The 17026-nt window shown below is 39.5% G+C and overlaps 1 non-coding gene across 1 annotated transcript; it reads left to right on the top strand.

The window, feature by feature from the left end:
* The first annotated feature begins 10877 nt into the window (after window positions 1-10877).
* On the top strand, window positions 10878-10984 carry LOC138826316 (U6 spliceosomal RNA). Its single transcript, XR_011371652.1, has one exon. It is a non-coding gene; the product is annotated as a U6 spliceosomal RNA (small nuclear RNA).
* The last annotated feature ends 6042 nt before the right edge of the window (window positions 10985-17026 follow it).

Below are 17026 nucleotides of genomic sequence, written 5' to 3'. Positions count from 1 at the left end.
CCAGCTTCTGGTAGTGCTCCCAGTCCATCTGGTCTCCTTGTCCTCCCCAAGAATCTGCCAAGTCGCCCCAAAGTATGTAGGCTGAAAGTAGGGACTCTATCCATGTATATAGACTTTAGGACCCCATCAAAGTCCCCAACAACGCCCCCACCCCAGGTCATACACCACTCTGGAGGCACCATGACCCCCTGCTTTGTATTCTGTCCAGGCTCTGAGGAGCCATGTGTCTCGGGACTCCTTCACCCAGCGTCCTGGCCTAGGGTTTTGGTGAATGAGGAGTCAAAGCTGGATGTTCCCAAGAGGAAGGGTCTGGCAATGGAGAAAGGGGGAGGCAGGATGGTTCTGCATAATTAGAGCATTGTTCCCCTTGGGTGGTTGCCCCTGGTTCTGACAAGGGAACCCCTCTGCTCAAGCTGGTACATTGCTCAGATGAGAAAGTAACAAACTCCAGAAAGGCACTGCTCTGAGTCTGTGTTTATGTGTTTGTGTGTGTGTGTGTGTGTGTGTGTGTGTGTGTGTGTGTGTGTGTGTGTGTGTGTAAGAGAGAGAGATGAGTCTTCTGTCACTGATTTAGATTTGTGTTTGTGTTTCTGTGTGTGTGTGTGTGTGAGTGTGTGTGTGTGTGTGTGTGTGTGTGTGTGTGTGTGTGTGTGTGTTTGTTGGGAGAGCAGGGAGGATGAGAACAATGAAAATATATTTAAGTCACTGGGTCTAGAAAGAGCAAAAGCATTTTATTTGTTGTTCTTTTTTCATTAATGCCCATTAGGAGACCAGCCACAATTTTTGTTTTCTCTTTCACCGTTTCATGGCTCCTTTAGGGAAGGTTTCAGTAGATGTTCCTTTCCACCTCTTTCTTCCCCTTTCCTGCAGCCCACAGTAACTCCTGGGCCTGAATGGGTCTCCCCTAGGAGGCCTGTGTGAACCAGACCAGTGTGGACACCTGCTCTTCTGTCTTCAGCCAGAAGGCTCATGAGGCTACTGTGACAACAGCCGCACTCTTCCAGCCAGACAGTCTGCTCTGGTGTGTATAGTTGGAGCTAATTCAAGGTTGGGAATGAGTCTGCCAAACATAAATAGGGAACGAGATGGGGATAGTAGGGCAGGGGCTGTGAATCTAGGAGGGTCTGGGAAGTGACGATCGGTGTGACATGGCAGATGGTTCACCACGACCAAGGATGAGAGGGGAATCTTACCCAGGGTATTGGCGGTGTACATCTTGGCAGGGGGCTCCAGGCCCCCAATGGTGGCATGGATTCCCTCCAGGGGCAGTGCACTGGTGGGCAGTCCTCCCTGGAGTTCTGCAGACTCCAATCTGTGTCCCTCCTGGGCTGTTTCCAGCTGCGCAATGGTAGGCAAGTGTGTTCCCTCTGCTGGAGCCTACTTGGGATCAGGACATGGCAGTTACCTGAGGCTCTCTGAATGCCATTTTCTATAACCTGCTGTAGGCTGTCTGGAAGGAAAAGGGGACCACTGACTTTGGAACCCTTTAAGTTTGATTGGGACATGTGAAATGCCAGGTTTTCCAGGGTTTTTCCTTGAAGCTGGCAATTTCTACTAATGCTTGGGATTCTGGGTCAAATTAGATGGACCATTTCAGCCACCAAACAATGACGTTCAAAGCAGCACAAGCAGAGTTCCCAAGCCAGATGGTCTCCTGCTATGAACGTCGTGCCTTGACTGCCTTTCTCTGACAGCTGCCGATACTTCTCAACCTCTCTCTAGGGTGATCACTACAGTCGAGGATGTCATGGGGAGCAGAGATTGTGACCTTGTTATCTGCAGCCTACTAGCTGTGAGTAGAGACAATTCCCAGGAACTGTACTGGACTCTGGGAGATTCAGAGACCTGGGATGCCTCAGGGGTCCTATCTCTGGAACATGAAACTTGGGGGCCAGATATGGTGGACCATCCTGTCTGGCCCCAGGGAGTGGAGAGGAGGCCCCTTGAGCCAGGCTTTCACCTCAGGGCAACCTTGTTCACAGCTGAGTGGGGAATTGAGTGCCACACAGCTGGTCAGTGGCCGGACAGAGATCTTTGAGAAGATAGGCATCCCAGAGGCCCCAAAATACAGTGAGAACATCATGGCTCACATCCTTGGAACCAAAACAGTTAAGTGCGGTGGCACCAGGAGGGTGGGAAGAGGGAGGAGGTAGAACTGTTGGAGAGCTACATCAGGCTTTGCCCTCACCCAGGATGCTTACCTGAATTGGATGGGACTTTTCTGTAGTATTGTCATAGACAGATGCTCATTCGTTTATCCAACAAACCGTTACAGTGTGTGCCAGGTCTTGGTGGGGGAAGAGGAGGGGGTCATACACGATGAAAGGTTCCAGTGCTGGTTCCACAGCACATGAAGAAATCGTGCAACAAGTGTAGGATTATGAAACAAAACAAGGCTTTCTTTCATCATTAACCTATCCCCATGAGGAAGGGGATCCTTCACTGTATTCAGTCTTGCAGCTGGGGAAAATGAGGCATTGAGAAGCCAAGTGACCTACTCTTGACTTCCAGCTGACAGGAAGCTCAGCCTGACTTCTCTGCCATACTTCCTAGGACAGTGGGTGTTATTCAGTCCACTTCTTGTGGTGGGACTTCCACTTTTTCATTTTTGAGGCTTGAATTTGAGGCCTGGATGCTGTGCCTGAGCTCCTTAGATCAAGGCTAGCGCTCTACCACATGAGCCACAGCATCACTTCCGGTTTTCTGTTGGTTCTTTGAGTATAAGAGTCTCACAGACATTCCGGTCTGGGATAGCTGTGAACCATGATCTTCATATCTCAGCCTCCTTTGTAGTTACGATTATAGGTCTGAGCCACCAGCACCTGGCTTAAGTGTAATTCTGGCCCTCTCTTCCTCTTTCTTTCTCTCTCACCCCCTCCTCCCCCTCTCCTCTCTCCCTCTCTTTTTCTCTCCCCACTCTTTCCCTCTCTCTCTATCCCTCTCTCTTTCTCTTTCAGGAACTGGTTGAATAGGTGCTGGAGGAGGTGGCCCAGCATCCCCATGTGGCTGGAACCCAAGGTGTCCCTCTGATTCTGGAGGTGGGCTGAGGGTCAGGAGCTGTTTTGCTCAGCCTGTTGAACTAGCTTCATGAGGTAAGCCCCTCTGTACCCCGGCTAGACTTTGATGGCTATTCATTGTCCATCCCTTGATTCCTTCCTCACATCCCTCTGCTACACCGTTGAAGGAAAGTGGATGAGGAGATGTTGCCTTGTCCCCCTGCCCAGCACGATCCCGGGACTCTGACCCATACCCCCACCTATCTGGTCAGGGCCTGGCTATAAGACAATGAAAACACTCCTTGTCTACTACCCTTTGCTGGCGAGTGTAGTTTTGGTTAGGCGAGTGGGGTGCAGAGGAAAGTGCCCAGACCTGACACCTCCCGGAGGACATTTGTTCTTGTGACAGAGCCAAGTCATTGCTATGGATAAGGAGGAAGCCGCATGGTGGTGGTCAGAAGCTCATGGCTCCCACCCATCATCCTGGCTGTTCGGGAGGCTGAGGTTTGATGGTCATGACTCAGAGCCAGGCCGGGCAGGAAAGTCCAGGAGATTCTTATCTCCCATAAACTACCTCCCTCCCCAAACCCACACACAAGCCAGATGTGCTGTGGCTCAAGTGGTAGAGCCACAGCCTTGAAAAAAGAATCTCAGGGATAACACCCAGACCCTGAATCCAAGTCCTAAGACTAACACAATCATAAAATAAATGAACAGTGTACAACTTTTATCTGACTACCAAGAAAGATGGATACAGTTTTCTTCTGTACTTGTAGCCAAAGGTAAGGGGCTCCCCTTGATGTTCCCCTAAACCTCTCTTCTTCTTTATATGTCCAGGCTTAGGTTGCAGGACAGAATTCGGATCATCCCCCTGGATGTGACCTTAGCTACCCTTCCCCAAACACCTTCCTTGGGGTCAGGATCCTGGATACACTCCCTGCTGGGAGGATGAGGCACTGCAGAGATGAGGGTAGGTATCCCCAACACTCTCTCTCTCTCTCTCTCTCTCTCTCTCTCTCTCTCTCTCTCTCTCTCTCTCTCTCACACACACACACACACACACACACACACACACAAACACAAATACCCCTAAGCCAACTCAGACTAGCCTTTTCCAAAGACACTTTATCTCCTTGGATTAACTGACCTAAGAGAGAATTTTGATCCCCTGTAATTGATTATTTTAACTTGGGCTTGCTAGATGACAGGAGATAAACAGGAGCAAAAAAAAAAAAAAAAAACAACATTTGGTGCCCATCACCTGGTGCTCAGGCTCATGCCTGTCATACTGGCTACTCCAGATGCTGAGATCTGAGGATCACAGTTTGAAGCCAGCTATAAGCTGGACAGCCCGTGAGGAGACTACTCTCCATGGAACCACCAAAAAGCTAGAAGTGGAGCTGTGGCTCAAGTGGTAGAGCACCAGCCTTGAGCAATAAAACTCAGAGAGCAGCTCCCAGATCCTCAGTTCAAGCCCACACAAAGAAATGGCCCCATCTTGTTGCCCACACATTGCCAGGGCCTCAAGCCCCCTCTCATGGGGTGTGATACAACACCTGTCCCTGGGTGGTGTATCAGGGCCTCCAGAGATCTGGTGGTGGAATCCAGGCCTTTCCCTTCATGCACTCTCAACCCACACTGGCTGGAATGCAGAGCCTGACAAGCCAGCAGCCTGCAGAGTGGAGAGGCTCCTGCTCTGCCAAGGTGATCGGAATGGTCTTCTTGGAGGCAGCACTTGAAAAGGGGGTCTTGCTTAACAAGGAGTATCTGACAGGAAGCACAGAGTACAAAGGTGCTGAATATGATGGGCAACACAGCAGAGTATGTTCATTTCTAGCCAGGGCTGCTGTTGAGAGACTCGGTATAGATGTGTGACTTGGTATAGATGTTGGAGACTGTCCTGAGACAGCCTGAGGGGTCATAGAAGAACAGCTATCCAGGGCTGAGATTGTGTCTTAGAGGTAGAGGGCTCACCTAGCATGCAAGAAAGCATGGGTTGGATTCCTAGGTCTTGCATACACAGAAAAAGGTGGACGTGGCACCATGGCTCAGGTGAAAGAGTGCTCCCCTAGAGACAAAGAAAGTCGGGGACAGCGCTGGGGCCCTGATGTCAGGCCCTAGGGCTGTCACCATAAAACAGTTCTCCCAGGGACCTTTGTGACAGTTGGATGGCTATGCCCTGAAGCTCTCAGTAGGTCCATCCATGCTTTGTGTCTCCTTTGACAGAGGGGAGCTGGATACTCCTTCTGCCATGGGCACCCCTGGGCCCGGTTATCAGCAACCCTCCCAACGTCTTCCACCGGGACATGGAGCAGCTGGCCCCAGCAAAAAGTATATGCCTATAGGGTAATATTTTGAAGAGTGCATTGGAAATATTCTAAATATAATAATTAAGTTGAGCAATTTCACATTGACAGTAATTAACTAGAATAATTTAATGCTAATTGGACAAGTTTGTCTTTCTAAATAAACAAAACCTATTTCTCCTTTTACTTTATCAGGGAAATATCTGAGCAAAAAATGGAAATAAACATATGACTCTATAACAACTGGAATGAATTTTTGCCTTTTTATTAGCAAACATTAACTTTACACAGTATTTTATTGTGTTATACACATATGTCCATATAATGTAGCTTGCTAAATTTTATTCCTTTTATTAATTTCATTAGCCTATTTTTATACTTATGTTTTATTATGTCATACCAACATATTGAATATTTGAACATATTTACTGCACAGTATTTCTATTCATCTCCTCTCTTACTTTTTTCCAAATTAAATCAGCTCTATCTTTTACACCTGGGTTATTCATTTTATTTTCTGGGTTATTCATATTTTCATATGAGAAATCTAGTATTTGTTTTTTACAGTATGGATAATTTCTTTAATATGAATGTTTCCAGTTCTATTTTTTTATTTTGAAAATACTGTACAGAGGGGTTCAATTTACATGGACAAGATAATGAGTATATTTCTTATCAAGCATTGTACCCTCCTCCTTTGTTTCCCCTTCCCATCCCTTCCCATCCTTCCCCCACCCCCCCACCCAATCCTCCCCGCCCCCCTTTCCCGCACGAAAGTTGTAAAGTTCGTTTTCGACATAACGACTTGTACATCTCATTGTTGCAATGGGTCCCCCTGTATCCCTATTTAAACGATTTGTTTTTCCCCTTCCCCTCCACAAATTATACCGACATCAGATACAGTGAAAGCAGGGGTTATACTGTGGGGGAGGGACATACAAAGCAACAAAGAAATAATCTTATAAATGTGTAAGAAACAATCGCATGAAAGAAAAAAAAAACATTTGAATACATATCTTAGGGTTCATTTCCCTAACATCACCTTATCTGACCTTTTCTGCTTGACTCAGACATATACTAGATATTGCATGGGACCTATGTTTCTTTGGGCCTGGCTTACTTCACTTAATATAATTTTTTCCAAGCCTTTCCATTTCCTAACAAATGGGGCAATGTCATTCTTTCTGATGGATGCATAGAATTTCATTGTGTATATATACCACATTTTCTTGATGCATTCATCTACTGAGGGGCACCTGGGTTAGTTCCATATCTTAGCTATAGTAATTAATGCTGCAATAAATATAATCGTGCTGGTAGCTTTAGTGTGGTCTTATTGGTAAACATTTGGGTAAATACCCAAAAGTGGGATTGCTGTGTCATAGGGGAGCTCTATGTGGAGTCTTTTGAGGAACTTCCATACTACTTTCCAAAGTTCTATCTATTTTCTTGAAGATGATATTATTTCATAATTATGTGTGGCTAAATAGTATATCATTGTGTATATGCATATATGTATTACAATTTCTTTCTTCAATGAGTGATTAGGGAAAATGTAGGTTGATTCTGTAGTTACTTATTTTTTTATGTGAGAGAAGGAAGGATGCATATAATGATGCTTGGAATGAGAAACATTCTCTTTAAGCAGGCACTCTCATATTTGAAACATCCTCTCAGCTACTCTTTCATCAGTATTTTAATAGTGAATTGAATTAAAAGAATAAAATTTATCTACTTTTGCAAAGATGTTTTTTTCAGTACCTATAATATTTTTATTATAATGTTATGTTTACTATGTCATGTGAGTATGGGGATGTATGTGAAGATGAAAATCTAGGAATGTTTGTATACGTAGCTGACTCAAAGGAAACAATGTATGTGAGATACAGGATTCAAATAAAAGTTTGAGACCTGTAAGTTGCTAAATTGATGTATATGTCCAGTTTGTGGTGTGTGATTTCAAGATCACATTTTGGTAGATTTCATACCAAGTAAGTAGATGTTTCTAACCCCAAATCTTAAGGAATAAAATAATCATTGTCTTAGTATTCCAGACATTGTCATAAGTGGAAAAAATGATTGAAAGTATGATGGGTCAATAGTAAGCCTTTAGACACTCTACATTTTCCCCCAAATCTTCAGATGTACTCTTTGGATATTAATTACAAATGTATTTATAAACATTGATATAATATGATCTTATACATAAATATATGTATATATTATAAATATATCATATATTGTTATATTTTAAATGTGTACCATAAATATTGACTTATATTTAAATGTAATTCATCTCATCATTTATACATATATATATATATATATATATATATATATATATATGCATACTTTTTTTTTGGTCAGTTGTGGGTCTTGAACTCTGGGCTTGAGTGCTGTCCCTGTGCTCTTCAGCTCAAGGCAAGAGCTCTACCACTTGAGACATTTTGCCAGTTACAGTTTTCTGGTGGTTTATTGGAGATAAGAATCTTTGGAATTTCCTGCCTGGGCTGGCATTGAACTGTGACCCTCAGATCTCAGCCTCCTGAGTAGCTAGGATTATAGGCATGAGCCAAGGGCTCCGGGCTATATTTACATCCGAGATTAGTTAGTGGAATAAAGGGTACAGAAACTATTATTCTTATCACAAAATGACTTCACACTTACAGGTATAATTATAAGAAGAAAAACGATAAATATTCACAGTGGCACAAAAATCCCTTAGGTGCCTAACAAGACAGTACGTTTTTCCAGACACTGCATGTGGTGTGAGCTCTTTGCAACCCAAGCGACTGTAGAAGATATTGCACCCTAAACAAAACTGACAATTGCATGAACCCAGTCCTCTATGACAGATTTAGCCAGTTCTATCTTAGAGATTCTTGTTAGGGACATGATGAAAAATTTATAGTTTAATTGTGATTATAGAACTCTTTTATACATGTCACTCAGCCATTAACTATATTTAACATAGTTCCTTTTGCTCTAACTTATATTTTCATGGCTTAGGAAACTGTTTTTTGTTTGTGAAAACATAGCTGTTCACTATATAGACATGAGTTTTTAATCCTTGAAATTACTGTCTGCATAGTGTTCTATGAGATGAGCTTCTCTTTACCATATCATAGGAATAAACTTACTCTGATTCAAACTTGGACAACAGCTACCTTGTTCTCTCTCCTAGAAAACCATCTGCATAGACTTCTTTACATGTAAACAGACCCTCATTTACTTGCAAAAGTCTGTCAGTGAGTCAAACCTAACTCACCCAAGTGAGGTGAATTCCTCTGTCATGCTTCCTTTACTTTAAAAATGGTAAGAACTGTACAGCAATGTGCATACTTTTTAATGTGAAGTGTGACTCCTATTTTCCATAATGTGAATCAAGCAGAGGAATCAATTTAAGATGTGAAAGAACCTTACAAAGAGTCTTGGACCTTGAAAATTGCCCTGGGTATGAATTTTTGGAGAAATATCCCTTCTAAGACAAAGGACTCAGTTTTTTTTTATATTGTGCTGGTACTGGGGTTTGAACTCCTGGCCTTGAGCTCTATCTGGGCTTTAATTCTCAATGTTTGCTCTATACCACCTGAGCCACACCTTCACTTCTTCCTTTTACCACAAGTGCAGAAAAGAATCTCTTAGGTTTATCTACTTAAAATAGCTTGGAGTTGCAATTGTCAAATTTGAACCTACTGAGTATCTAGGTGTAAGCCACTGGTGCTGTGCTAGAACTCACTTCTTAAGAATAAATAATCACAAAAAGAGGTGCAATAAATATTTGTTCAATTATGTATGTGTTGACTGATAAGCCAAATCACTTGCTACTGGAAAAGAAAAAGAGAGAAGATAGAGATTAATATGGAGGAGAGAGACACAAAGAAAGAAGGGATGGGAGGGTAAATGAGTGGAGGGGAGTGAAAGGGAGGATATGAGAGGAGAGGGTAGCTGGGTAGAATTGTCTACTGCTCACTAAGGTATTGTTGGACAATCAATGCCGTTGCATTTATGTAGCCAAAGCTTTATATTTTTGGTAGTAAGTTGATATATAAAATACCAATTTACAGGTAGTAACCTGTTAGTGTGCTTCCTCCTGCACCAAGGAAGCCACAGTTAGGTTACTGTTACAGATAAGGCAAGAGTAAGCAGTTTAAGTTATTCTGAGAAACAATAATTGACATACTAAGAATGTTCCCTTGTATGGTGAAGTCAAGCATCACTCTTTTCCCTGCTACAGTCTTCCTCTCAACAAGAATAGCAAAACCAGAAGAGGAAGGAGATATCTGAGTAATGATCATCTCTCAGTTTAACCTCATCCCTTGGCCTCTCAAACAATAAAGCCAATGGAGACTTAACCTGAACTAATGGGGAAAATGGGGGGAAAAGTTCAGTCTAACTTATTGTGAAACTTTTAAAATAATTGGGGCAGTATTTCAAATACTGAAATAAAACTTTTTAAATTATTAATAAAAAGTTACTCGAAACTTATTGAAATTTTAAGACTACAGGGCTCACTACATAGTGGAATCTGCATAGGTAAAACTGACTCGTGCTCCTATCATCAGAAATTGAAGATTGTCCCTAAACATAGACTGCTGAAGTGATAAGCGATGGAAATTCATGATGGATAGCATAATGCTGAGAGCATGGAAATTATTTCCTTTCCATCTTCAGTGTGTAGAGAAGAAAAAAGCTCTATAGGATGGTCCTGAAGGTGCAATTCTAAATTTAGGACAGAAGGTGAATAGTAAAATAGACCTATCTCAGCCATTCAGAGATTAGAAATGTGGAGAAATATATTCATTTATGTGGTCAAACATGGAAGAGAGGATGTGGCAAGCCCATAGCCAAATGCCAAAGGTAGAGATATTTAACAAAACACCATGAATTTGAAACAAGTCTTAAAAGGGGAGCTAGGCTTAGAGGAAATAGGGCAGAAGGATGGAGAGGGAAATGGTGGACTAATACAGTCATAACACTCAATGTACATATGTGAGAATATAAGTAGGAAACTTGAAGGGATAGGTGGGGTTGGGGTAAGGGAAGGAAGAAAAAAGGAAAATTTGACAATGATCCAGATGCACTGAACATTGAAATGCACATACACTCTATTCAACACTGACATGATGAAGCAAAACCCCTTTGCACAACTTGCTAAAGATAATTTTTTTGAAGTTTTAATATTAAAAGACCAGAAGCATAAACCTTTAGAGATAAATAAGAGGATAGTATTGACATATTGTTGAGGCTTGTGTTCCCAAAATTGAAACAATTCCCAAAATTGAATATATTTAAAACATTAAAACTTTGAACGAACCTTAACACTTGCTGCAGTGTTCATTATGACAGGTGCCTTGTATAGAATAATTGAATTCCTCCTCCTACACATTTCTTGAACAACAAATATCTGGAATTATTTTGTTTTTGACATGTCAATCTTGACTTTATTCTTAAATGTGTGCTTATGTAAGAAATATATGGTTGTAAAATTTCATGACAATTCTTTTGAACTTCCTTTTTGTTGAATCGTCTAGTTTAATAAAATCCAATTGCACTTTTGATATAAAAATATTTTGTGCTCAATTCAGAATCACATACACTAACATTGGAACGATACAGAGAAGATTAGCATGGCACCTGTGCAAGGACGACATGCAAATTCGTGGAGCGTTCCATATTTTTACAACAACAGATGCTGGAGGGGATGTGGCCACAAGGGAACCATACAGCATTCTTGGTGGGAGTGTAAACTTGTTCAACCACTTTGGAAAGCATTATGGAGGTTCCTCAAACGATTCCACATAAAGCTCCCCTTTGACCCAGCAACCCCACTTTTGGGGATTTACTAAATGATCACAAAAAGACCATACTAAAACTACCAGCTCAACTATGTTTATTGCAGCATTATTTACCATAGCTAAGATATGGAACCAACCCAGCTATCCCCACTACATGAATGGATCAAGAAAATGTGGTGTATATACACAAGGGAATTCTATGCCTCCATCAGAAAGAATGACATCACCCAATTTGTTAGGAAATGGAAAGACTTGGGAAAAAATTTATTATGTGAAGTAAGCCAAGTCCAAAGAAACAGGTCCCATGGTTTCCCTTATTTTCAATAACGAATATATGTCTAGGGCAAGCAGACAATGTCAAAAACTATGTTCATATGAACAGATATGATGATGTTAAGGGAATTGAACTCCAAGATAGGGAAACAAGTATTTTTTTGTTTGTTTCTTGCTATTGTTTCTAACGTACTTATAATGTGTGATGTGAATTTTTGTTTCTTTGTATGTTCCTCCCCCATGCTATAACCCTTGTTTTCACTGTATTTGAAGTTGGTGCATGTGCCTCTTGTATGTACGCTTCTCTAATTTGGGGAGGGGAAGGGAAAAGATGCATGCATGCAAACGCATGTGCATGCATGTGTGTTGGCGTGCTCAGAGTTTGAAATCAGGGCTTAAAGGCCATGCTAGGTCTTTCCTCTCTAGGTTGGTGAGGTACTATATGAACTACATTTTCTTTCCTGGGTCTTTGCTAGTTCATTAAAAATTTTGAAAAATAATTTCATGAATTTTTTTGTTTGTTTTGGAAGCCCTGATTGGGTTCCAATGGTTATCCACAGATCTCAGGCTCCTGAGTAGATATCCCAAGTAGATAGGATTATAAGTGTGACTAACCAATACAAGGCTTTCAGAATAATTTTAAAAGTAGAAGAAAATTTACTTCATGGGGGCCTGTTTTATTGTCTCCTACTTTTAAAATATTTTGCATTGATTAAATGTGAATTTATTTCATTTTTGGATTCTTAAAAGAGAGTAAGTGATATTTAAAAGTTTTGGTACTTTTTACAAAAACTGGAACTGTGGGACAGAAGAAATTTGCCTCTCTTTGGACCTCAATTTAGAAGCTCAGCTCTGTGCATGATAACCCAATGTCACCAACACAGTCTGTGTTGAAGACAAAATGTGACAGAAAACAATCACCATGGGCAATATTTGCTATGCTATTATTTCTTGGAAAATATGAATATTGAATTGAGAGTGTAAGAGAATGGAGAGAATTTACCTACCTTTTGTGTATTGCGGAAAGACTTTTGGAAACTTTGACTCATTTCCTTCCTCACTGTGTGTCTTTGGGCCATGCACTTAGTGCCTTTAATTACAATTTTTCCCAACACTAAAATGGTAATAACATTAGCATTATTGCAAATGTTATCTTAAGAATTAAGAGAAATAAAACTTGTAAAATACTTAACATAAACTTCCATGAATGAGCTTTGAGTTTAGCCAGAAGTTTTTTTTAAAATACTAAATAGAATGTCATAAGTATTACGGAAACCATTACATGTAGTGAGCAACCAGAAGTAATGTTATCTATTGATCATGCTCTGCTTCCAGGGAAGCCAGGTGGATAACTTCTCATGCTGTAAATCAAACTGGTTATCTTCAGTCTTGTTAGTGTAAAAATATCAGGGACATAATAATGAAGGAATGTTGTAGACTGAGATGAAGTCCAAAAGAAAATGTACAGGGCTGGGAAGGTAGCTCAGTGGTAGACCACTTGCCTTGCATGTCTGAGGCCCTGGGTTCTATTCCCCAGTACCACATAAGCAAAAAGAAAAAAAAGCCGGAAGTGGTGCTGTGGCTCAAGTGGTAGAGCACTAGCCTTGAGCTGAAGAGCTGAGGGACAGCGCCCAGGCCCAGAGTTCAGGCCCCTTGACCGGATCCCCCCCCCAAAAAAAAGAAAATGTACAAAACTGAGAAAACATAAAAGTATCTGAGCAGTATAGTGTGTTTTACATCATTTAAGTTAAATAACAAAGATAAGGAAAACCCAGAAGAATAAATTGTCTTTTTGATATTTTATCATAGGTCTTTCCTCATTCTTGTAGAGGCATCATCAGATGAGAGGAAATGTATTTTTTTTTTGTTCGCTTCCTTCCATTTATTCTTTTGTTTGAAATCTGAACTACATGAGACAGAAAGAAACGAAGGGAAATTAGTCACACAGGCTTTGGAAAGAAAAATCAACGTAAAATAAAATACATATAGTCTTGTATAAGGTCTAACTAAATTGAGTTATATAGTCTCAAGCATTAACAGAAAATGATTTAATCAATATCATGTTATTGAAAACTAAAAAATGTTAGGAGTTGCTTAATTTTTTCCTTTCTACTACCTTGAATAAATTATTGCTTTTGTATAGAGAGATTAAAGATGAGATTAACAAGAAACTTGATTAAAAATGGACAAAATTTCTGAATAGACATGTTTTCCAAAAAGCCCTGAAAATTGCCAGTGGGTTTACAAAGTTGTGTTTAATACAACTTCTATACTGGTTTAATGTTTTGTAAGAAAAAGTCATTAGAGAAATGCAATTCAAAATTACTATGATACTACTTCATAACTACTATAACTCTTATCAAAAAAATCAAAGGAACCAGGTGTGATGGTAAAGGCTTGTAATTCGAAGCTTTTAGGAGGTTGGAGTAAAAGGATTTGGGTCTGAGGTCATCTTGGGTATTGCACACAGTAAAAAACTGCCCTTTAAAAAAACTTTAAAAAAAAGTAATAATGTTGGCTGGTGAGAGTGTGGAGAAAAGGAAAATTTCTTCACTCTTGGTCAAAATAAAGGTTAGTACTCTCATTGTAGAAAGTAGTATGCAGTTTTCTAAAGAAATTCAAAGATGAAATATCAACTGACCCACCAATCATGTGATTATTTCTCTCTGAGTAACTCATAAATATATCTGTAGTTCATTGTTATTCACATTATTCACAACAACAGCCAAGATATAAATCGAAGTTCAGTGTTCAACTACAGACTATTAAACAACTGTGGTGCATGCACAAATATATTTTTCTGTTTCATCCTTAAAATAGCAAGAGATTTCTCCCATTAGCCACAACTTACAATCACTTGAAAGATGTATTCTAAATGAGGAAAAATGTTTACTTCTGATATTTGTAAACACACACACACACACACACACACACACACACACACACACACACACACACACACACACACACACCAACCTCAAACATTAAGAGTGAAATTTTTTGAAAAGTAAAGCAAAGTGGAATTGCTGGGGCATTTAGGTCACAATGTAGAAGATAGTAGATATACAGGATGAACTGGTATAGAGTTACAATGTACAACATGAGGATACAGGGGACAACACTGGCCTTACATAGGAATGAAGCTAAATAAGTAGGAGTTGTTCTTCCTAGTAAATGTTGCTCTTTTGGATGCTCTTCCTCCAGTAATGGATAAGATGAACATAATTCTTTAAATATATCTGCCTGTTAGCAGAAATAATAACAAACAATATAGCAATAATATTGTATGCTCAACATAGGACAAAATATCAAATTAAAATACATGAGATTATCCTTGGTGTGAACTAATTATTACAAATAAGGGAAACCATGGGAGCTATGTTTCTTTAAGTCCCACCAACAGTGTAATAGAGTTCCCAATTGGCTACATCCATGTCAGCATTTGCTATTGTTAGTCTTCTTGATAATGACCATTCTAACGGATGAGGTAGAATCAGTCTTGTTTACTTGTAGATTTGTGGGCACCTTCTAGCTACCATAAATGAATGAATCCATGAAACTTATATTGCTCTGAGTCTGCATTCTGTTCTCTTTGCTCTTAGTATAATTTTACCAAGCCTTTCATTTTCATTAATACTGGTGAAAAGTCATCCTCTCTGATGGGTGAATAGAATTCCACTGTGTTTGTTTGTGTGTGTGTGTGTGTGTGTGTAAGATCATGATAGGCCCATAAGCCTTCTGTTTCATCTGTAATTTTGTAATTCCATATTAAATTTGGATTGCTTTCTCTACTGCATTGAAAAATATAGTTGGGATTTTGATGAGTATTGCATTGTCAATTTTTTGTCGGCCATATTGCAGTTTCATCATGTAAATTCTTCCAACCAGGAGCATTAAAATATTTTCCATTTTCTTGAGTCTCCTTCAATTTCCCTTTTTAGATTTTTAAAGTTTTCACAGTAGAGGTCCTTCACATTTTTAGTTACATTAATTCCTAGTTTTGTTGTTGTTGTTTAGTTTAGATTTGATTTGGTTTAGAGGCTAATCCATATGAAGTTGTTTTCTGAATTTCAGCCTGGATATTTCCATTCTTGGTAACACAAAAACTACTGATTCTTGTGGTTTTTATACCCTGCTACATTGCTGAAGGTTAGCATCACCTTTAGTAACTTGAAGGAGGAAGCTATAGGGTCCTTTAAATACAGGATCATTTCATCTGTAAAAAGGGATAGTTTTATGTCTTCCCTATTTGGATCCCCTTTATGTTTTTCTCTTGCTTATTGCTCTTGCTAGAAAGTCCACTACCTTATTGAAGAGTAGTAGAGAGAGTGAACATCATTGTCTCATTCCTGATTTTAATGTCTTCATGCTTCCACTGGGTAAATGCTAATTATCTGTCATATATATACTCTGAATTATATTGAGGTATGTTCCATGCATTTCTAGCTTCTCAGACAATCATAAAGGGGTATTGGAGCTTGTTAAAAGCTATTATTACATCCCTATAGACAATCATGTTTTTCTTTTACCTGCTTCTGCTGATGTTTTGTATTATGATTATTGACAAGAATATTGAATCCAATTGTATCCTAAGATGAATCCTATTTGATCATACAATATTATTTTTTGTTGCTGAAATTAGTTGGTGAGAATTTTATTAAGAAGTTCTGCATCATTGCTTATCAAAGAATTGGGTTCATAGTTCTCTTTCTTTGGAGAGTCCCTATATAATTTGGGGAAGAGTCTAATTCTGCATCATACAATGTGTTCGATAATTCCATTTCCCTTTCTATTCCATTGAAGAGTTACATCTATATATTGTAAGTTCTTTGCAGGCCTTAATTTCATGGTAAATTTATTGAGTCATAGATTTTTCTGAAATGGGAAGTGGTTTATTGACATTTCATTTTCATTTCTTCTTATGTGTTACTTCTTGCTTCAGATCCAGTATAGGAACGCATCAATTTCTCCAGGATTCTTCAGGTGATTGGCATCAGATTTTCAAAGTGCTGTCTTATAACATTCTCAATTTTGCTTATATCTGTTGTGGTCTCATTTTTGTCTCTAATTTTCTGTATTTGCATGAGTTCTCTTATTGTTTTGTCTTTTTTATTATGAGGTGATATACAGAGAGGTGGGTTACAGTTACATAAATAATGAGTACATTTTTTTCTTCTTCCCCCAACACTGACATCCCACTCCCACAAAGTTGTAAAGTTTATTTCTAACATAGTGTCTAGTGAATATCACTCTTGCTTTGGTTAATCTTTGTCCCACCATTTCTGTGATTTCCCTTCCTTTCCCCAAGTCAGATTAACTTATGAATAAGACAAAGGGTACAGAAATCAAAAACAGTGAGTACAGGGAATAAACCAAAGGGGAAAAACTAAATAGAAATAACTAAAAACAATTCACTATACAATAATCTTCTATCCATTTCTTGGAGCTCATTTTGATAAGCATCATTTTATGGTGATATGTGTATTGCTATTGAGCTACTGTGAATATCCTAGAAATATTCTAGTTTTTCCAAATGAGTGAAAACATGTAGCCTCTGATTCTTTGGGTCTGGCTTGTTTGAATTATTATGTTCCCAAATGATTCCATTTTCTTACAAATGGGACAATGTCAATCATTCTGATGGAAGCATAGA

The sequence above is a fragment of the Dipodomys merriami genome, unplaced genomic scaffold (genome assembly GCF_024711535.1).
Source record: "Dipodomys merriami isolate MVZ:Mamm:240054 unplaced genomic scaffold, mDipMer1.0.p SCAF_141, whole genome shotgun sequence".
NCBI lineage: Eukaryota > Metazoa > Chordata > Mammalia > Rodentia > Heteromyidae > Dipodomys > Dipodomys merriami.
The sequence above is the reverse complement of the archived record's forward strand: the minus strand, read 5'-3'. Positions and strand labels throughout refer to the sequence as shown.